Source organism: Amblyomma maculatum, chromosome 1 (assembly GCF_055883805.1).
Source record: "Amblyomma maculatum isolate TAMU_Amacu chromosome 1, ASM5588380v1, whole genome shotgun sequence".
NCBI lineage: Eukaryota > Metazoa > Arthropoda > Arachnida > Ixodida > Ixodidae > Amblyomma > Amblyomma maculatum.
Genome location: NC_139344.1, coordinates 296187589 through 296194751, shown reverse-complemented (window position 1 = coordinate 296194751; position 7163 = coordinate 296187589). Strand labels below are relative to the sequence as shown.

At 44.3% G+C, this 7163-nt stretch overlaps 1 long non-coding RNA gene across 1 annotated transcript; it reads left to right on the top strand.

Moving 5' to 3' along the window:
- The first annotated feature begins 200 nt into the window (after positions 1-200).
- Positions 201-6641, top strand: LOC146206844 (uncharacterized). The gene is made up of 3 exons (XR_014704532.1): positions 201-329; positions 1699-1824; positions 6399-6641. It is a non-coding gene; the product is annotated as an uncharacterized LOC146206844 (long non-coding RNA).
- Positions 6642-7163: the final 522 nt, after the last annotated feature.

Genomic DNA, 7163 nt, shown 5'->3' with positions numbered 1-7163 from the left:
ATCGTTGAATTCTTCCATCAAAAATTTTTGATTAAAAGTTAAATGACCATTAAACATTTTTCTATCATGATGCTTCGGTGAAATTTTAATCAGTGGCTGAACAGACGCAGAAGCAGCAAGCTCAAAAAGAACGAAACCGAACCTATCCTAAAAAAAATCTGAAATGAGCCAATCCAATCCACCTGACAAGTTGACGTTTCCGGCTTCACGTTTCCGTGTTCTGCATTTTCTGCGCAGTTACAAATACCTACGGCTGTAATGCACTGCTAGCATTGTTTTTGCTGTGGCTTGGTGCGGCTGGCACACTTTGTTCACCCGCCGATTCCAAAGTAAGTATTTCACCGAACTTTTGTTTCTTTAGTGGAACTTTTCGATGCACCGATAGTGGTGAGCTTTTGGGCAGCCGAACGGTCGAGTGTTTTAGGCGAGACTGAAAGGATGGCTCCGCGCCGACTAACTAAAGTGCAGCCTCAAGTCTGAGGGCCATCTTTCTCGGCATTACTGGACGCTGCGCCAGTAAGCCGCGCTACTTCTCTGTCTCTGATAAAGGAGTGCCCGCCCAAGCTTTAAAGGAGTTAATTTGTTAACCATGCGCAACGTGCTGAGTTGTAAAAACTATACGAGAAAACTTTTGCACTCCTCGAGCCCATCGTGCGACATGCCTACACTTGTGAAAACGTCGCGAGTTTTTTTTTTTATCTCTTTTTCTTTCTTTTTTTTTTTTTTTTTTAATGGACAGCCGCTGATCTTTCTCTCTCGAGCTTTACGGCAACTACAGTTTCTAGAAGGAACGGCTGTAGCTACTAAATAACTAAAGGTTTAGTACTCTCCTTCAGCTTTGACAAACCAGGACAGCACCTTGCGTATGTTGGTTATGCATGTGGGACCGAACCGCGCAGAACAACCGGACAAGGAGATGAGAGAAAAAAAAAAGTCAGCACTTGTCTTTTTCTTGACCCGTTGTTCTGCGCGGTTCTGGCAGGAATTTGACATACCGCCGCCGCGATACAGTTGGGCTGTGAGCTCTGGTGCCTGCAACGCCTTCTTTTATGCAAAACAGGCATACTGGGAGGCCATGCAAGCCGCGGGCTCAAAAAAACAACAACAAACGAGTTGAGCAAAAGTGAGATGAAAACAAAATTGTTGTTGCTTTGACCTTACAGATATTCAAAGGCTCCTCAGAACTTCATTGCATTATTGACAGCGAGATAATGCCAAAGCTACACTAGAGCCATGCAGCACCTTATAGTGCATGATACTGAGCTTATGTCTCGCACTGAAAGCTCTTACCATGTTCTTAGATTATCATATTAAAGTAGCTTTAAACCCATGCTTGTTAATACAGTGATAGCCATAAATTGAATCTAGGGCATCATGCTCACATACAAGGCTTCTGATAACCGCTGGTCACATGATGTGGGCTATAGCAGAAACCTGTACCTGGTCATCTTACAAGCATTTGTGCAATTGATGCTTTTAATGTGTTGTAAAAGTTTTTGTGTTCTATTTCTGTATGGGAATGCTTTCCTTATTGAAGGCTAACATTTGGCTTGCTACAGCAAAACCTCTACCTAGTCATCCTAAAAACAGCACCGCAGTTGGTGCTTTTAGTATGTTGTAAAAGTATTTGTGTTCTGCTTCTGTATGGCAATGCTTTTCTCGTTGAAGACTAGCATGAGGCTTCCAAAAATTTTTCAGATGCCATTTGCTGTAGCCGATTTCGTAAGCCAACAGGAAGCAGCACTTTGAACATGGAAAACTGTCATCCACGGGGGAAAAACAGCAACATCCCTTTGCATTCTCATTTCTTTGGTATGGCTAAAAGTGAGTATTGTATCATTATCTATATTATTAATATTGAATCATGATTGTCAGTGTTGAAGTTGTTTGAGCGTGATGATTTTAAACACACAGGACATCCCTTCGACATTAAGGTTTTAGCTTGTTTACATGTAGGATGTAGAACTGGTTTCAACAAACTTTATGCAGCAAATTCTTTTTACTTTGTCCACCATGTTACTTTTTGTCATTGTCCGTTGAAGTAAATAACCAGTATTTTACGTTTACACAGTCGTCCACTCTTAGCTTGAATGGGAATGTGTGGCATGCAGTTTGCAAAATAGCAATGCATCCGTCACAGCCATGCATCAAGGCTAAGTGGCTTGTGCGTAGAGGGACTAGCCGCTCCAGCTTCACGTCATCTGCCTCTTTGCTCCGGTGTGCAGACGTGCATTGAGGCAAAGTGGTTTATGTGTAGAGAAACCAGGAGCTTCTTTGTCACATCTGGCTGTTTGTTACGGTGTGCAGATGCACATCGAGGCAAAATGGCTGATGTGTAGAGGGACCAGGAGCTGCTGCTTAACGTTCTTCGCCTCTTTACTACAGTGCACAGCCGTGCATTGATGCTAAGTGGCTTGTGCATGGAGGGCCCAGGAGCTGCAGCTTCACGTCTGCCTCTTCGCTCAGGTACGCAGGTGCGTATTGAGGCAAAATGGCTTATGCATAGAGGGACCAGGAGCTGCTGTGTGGCGTAGTCTGTATATTTGCTATGGTGCGTATTGAAGTACAGTGGGGTGGCTCATGTGTAAAGGTACCATGAGCTGCTGCGTCATGTCGTCTGCCTCTTTACTATGGTGCGCAGGCTTCTATGGTGCGCAGAAGGACCAGGAACTGTTGCTTCACATCTGCTATGATGCGCAGCTGCGTATTGTGGGTGGTGGTGGAAAACATTGCCATCAGATACAAATACAGGAGGTTACTCACTAGCTGATCCTGAGGGGGCCTGTCCTGACAAAAACAAGGGGTCCCTAGTTTGGGACCCCAGTGGTGGTAGAGGGACTAGAGGCTGGTACTTCATGCTGTCTGCCTCTTCGCTACGGTGTGCAGCTGTGATGGATGCAGTGGCATCTCAAAAAGTGCATGCCACGCACTCGCATGTTCAGCCTGAGTGGACGACTGTGTACCTGCTATAGCTTTGTTATTCATAGAATAAACCTAGGCCAAGTTGGATAAATTATAGCTCACCTCATATGTGGTCAGCAAAGAAAAGCCACTCCAGAAAATCTGATGCATTTACTGTCATAGGATTCTTATTCATATACATGCTACTGACAAGTCAGATTCTTCACCCTCAGAAATGCCAGAAAAATAACCAAGGGTGCGTCTGCAATAGTCTAGCTTGCTCTTTCTCTGCAGACTTGAGTCAGATGTGTGTTCCATTGCTGTGGGTGGGACAGGTGTGAATCTGATTTTAAGCTTGCAACAAGTATGTTATTGTAGTTTAAAGGCAAAACGGTACTAATAATCGCAGCCCCCCGTGGCCTTTATCCCCCTTTTAATAGTGTTGCTAGACACTGAATTATTAGTTTACTCTGCACTGTTTCTGTCTAGTTAATGTGCGGAGATGTACATATATTTATATGACTTGGAGTTGTCGACTTTGCACTTAGAAACATTGTAGCGTTATCTGGTGTGTTGCTTTCATTTCTTTAATGATTTCTGTAAGGGATCGGTGGGTATGCAAGGCACCATTATTAGTCTGCTCTTTTTGGGTCACCTGTTCAATGCCCAGCTGCGGCCGTCTCCCACTTGCCCTCGGACAGGAGGTGGAGAGACGCGCACAGAGAGGCAGCTACAGCAGCTACAGTGCTTAACGGAAACGTAGGCAGAGAGGGAAAGAAGTCCCCTCTTCCGAGGACTTTGCTGTCGCACTCGAAGACGCGGGGACAGGCAGTTTGTTCTCGTTGCTGTGTCATGTAGGGGGCTCATTATTATTTAAGGAGCTTTACGAACAGTATACAACTAAGGGGTCCTTAGTACTAAGAGTACCAAGGGGTCCTTAGTACGCTGACTGGGCCCATCACCCGGGGGCAGCACAGCTTTGAAACGAGCACCTCTTTTGGAAGAACTGCTTATCGTTCAAAGAAAAAACACTGTCAGGTTGAAGGGTGTAAGGCCCTCTTCCTTGTTGGGGAGCCCATAAAAGTGACAATTATTCAGTGCAGGCGCGCTGAGTGGGGTCTCGTTGAGGATTCCAACCCTGGATGTCAACAATGGTGGGAGATGGCGGCGTTGAAAAAGGGCAAGTGTGTAACATTGACGGTATGATGCGGAGCGGGAGGATGTGGGTTAGCTCTTCTGATGTGGTCCGCAATGGTGCTGACTCGGACGCCAATAATTGCAATAATTGCCCTGTAAAAGGAGCCGCCAAGGATGCAAGCTTTGGGCAATGGTTGCGCACGTGGGACACCGTTTTGATGGGTTCTAATTTTTTTTTTCTTTTTTTTTCCTAGGGGAGAGAGTTTGGCATGGGACCTAGTGAGCCAATCATTTCGAGGTCCATTCTCTGAATTCTGTTTGTTGTGAAACGAATTTGTTGTCCCTTTTGCATTGCTTGTATTAGGGAGAGGGTGAAGAACTTATGAAAGTGGAAAGACATGCCAAAATGTTTGTTAGCCAGTCATGTGTGAGTTCGTTGTCATTGGGGATGAGAAATGTGGGCGGAGTCCCGAAGTTAATGAAACGGCCCCGCGGCCTGGAGAACTCGTTCTGAGCTAAATTTTGATCTCTTTCCTCTTCGGCATAGATCATGGTCATTGTTTCACCTGTTGTAAATACGTACATTCATGTATAAAATTTTCAGTTCATCTTCCTCTCCGTGTGCAAGTTGTTGTGGCCAGATGCAGTAAATTCACTATTTTCATTTCTATATAACGTGCCTTTCTGAAGATGGTGAGCTCTTTTGTCTAGTCCTGTAAGAAAGCAGCAAAGCGCTCCCAAATCTTCCACAAAACTGTGTGATATCTTTAATACTAACTGCGGCTTGGTGTCACTCAAAACATGTAGTTGAGGTAGATTTCTTCCCCCCCCCCCTCTTTTTGTTCTTTCAAATGAGGACCAGCGGACACTAACTCTTGCTTTTGTAATGCCCTAGGCCCCGCCTTAAGGCAGTACTCCAATGTCAATACCATTTTTATAGCTATGGCTGTCCAACAGCACTAATGTCTTTTATACACTTCTTTTACTAATCTCTTACCCAAGTGGTGGCTTATACTGCGGGGGTGAAAGTCTCTGGACAGTATGTGTAGATTTTGTACTAGAATCGCGATGTAAACGAATTGTGACCTTATTTCTCTTGCACACATGAAAGAACTAACGTTCAACTTTCACATCGACAAGTATGGTCCGAGTTTCCTGGTTGATGTGAAAGTTATGTGCTTTGATTGCAGTTTGTGTAGTCCACACACTTGTCCCCGATATTACATAGGGGCAAATTAGGCGCCCTTACAGGGGCAGTTTCTTTGGCGCCCACTACCTTCCCCATAAATAAGCTACAGTGTTTCTTGTGAACAGCTGGCTGCATTTATAAATACCATTTTTTTTTGTAATTTGTTGTGCGTAGTTGAGAAATCCATGACATACATGCACAGCTGGTTGCCAGAATTATGCAACCATATTTCAGTAACTAACATCCATGCTGCATGCTGCCGGTAATACATCAGGAGCTTGTGGTTGTCAGCTTTTTGTGTTTTGTGTGACTATAAGCCTTGCTATTGTAATGTCACATATAGCGCTGTGGGTAAACAAATAACTTTACTTTTAACTCTTGTAGAAGCATGAACACTGCGCAATCACTGCGGCGGGCTATGCTTCCACATTGGGCTTTAGCCACATGTCAAATGTCTATCTTTATTCTGCTGCAGCAGCTTGCATGTTATCAGATAAGTTACTTCGTCGCAGCTGCTCTAAGGAGACGCTTTCTAGACGCTTGTAGCCTAGATGTTGATGTCGATATACCCCCGACACGCCCAGGGAATGTCTTCGGTAGAGGGCACATGGAAACCAGCGAAATGTGCAGTTTACAGAACAAAAAGGTAACAATTTTAAATGATGTTATTATTGATCACTTCTTTTCAGAGCAGGAACAATGACTTTAGAAATCTGCCTGTTAAACCGCTCAAAATGCAGGTTTCTGCTGCCAATGCATACCTGTGTAATACTGCAATGCTCTGGCTGTGCTTTATGTTCATATACAGCATCCTTTATGCTTAGTTTCTCTGCATGTGCACTCCATGTCTTGGGCATTGCTGAGGGCGCATAGCAGCAAGCATAACATGCCATGTTTGGTCAGAGTGGCATGTTCAAAAAGACGACATAAAAACATTAAAATACTGAATGCCAGGTTCTGGTCAAACTACGTTTGTATCTTTTGTTATTCTGCATGGGTTTTGCTGCAGTTATATGACCTTTCTATATAGTATGTGACAGTTCTGAATGGAGATGCATGCGTACAGTGCCACCTGGAAAAAGCAATTGAGAGAAACTGGCAGTTGCCCTTGGAGACGTGTAATCAAAGTTCAGCACAGATAACTTGAATTTCATTTTCCCTTCTATTGCAGGAGGAGCCCAGCCTGCTCTTTCCATCTTAGGCCTGAAAGACCAGCAACAGCTGATCGAGCAAATGCACAGGATAGTAACTGCTCCTGGAATCCCGGCCTGCGGAGGCCGCCCACAGAGAACTCGATCATCTCCTCGCTAATTCCGAAATATTAGGTTTCAATAAATACCTTTTCCTCCACCACCTCCCCAAGGGAAGAGCTGTCACGGGCAAGGATAATTAAAAAAAAATTATTCAAGCAGATTCTTAATACTCCAGTTGGCCTGCATTTTACCATGCCATTCCTTAACATCGATATTTTTTTAGTGTAGACTATTTATGCATTCAGTTTTTGCAATAAAGCAAAAAAAAATGCTTTTTTTACAACCTCGCATGCTGGTATGCCTATGCACTTAGCATGTTTTCAGGAATGGCGCATTTGTGTAAAGCTCAGCTAGCATATGTGCCTCTTTGATGGAAGTTTTAATTGCACACTACTGTTCAGTGCTTTGTGTGTGAAAGTAAAGCAGACAACAGGAAACTTGAACCTGTTGCATATTCTATTGTCTGCTTTACTCTCACGACAAAGGCATTGAGCACTAGTATGTGACTGAAATTTCCATGGCACATGCTTGCTGAGCTTTACACGAATGTTATTGGCAAGTTTTTACACCAATAGCGGGCCCTGCAAGCATGTTCCGGGAAACGTCCGAATGTCCGCCTCCGGCTGCCCGTCGGACGTCCGTGGGACGCGATCCGGATCCATGAACGATAGTCCGACGGACGT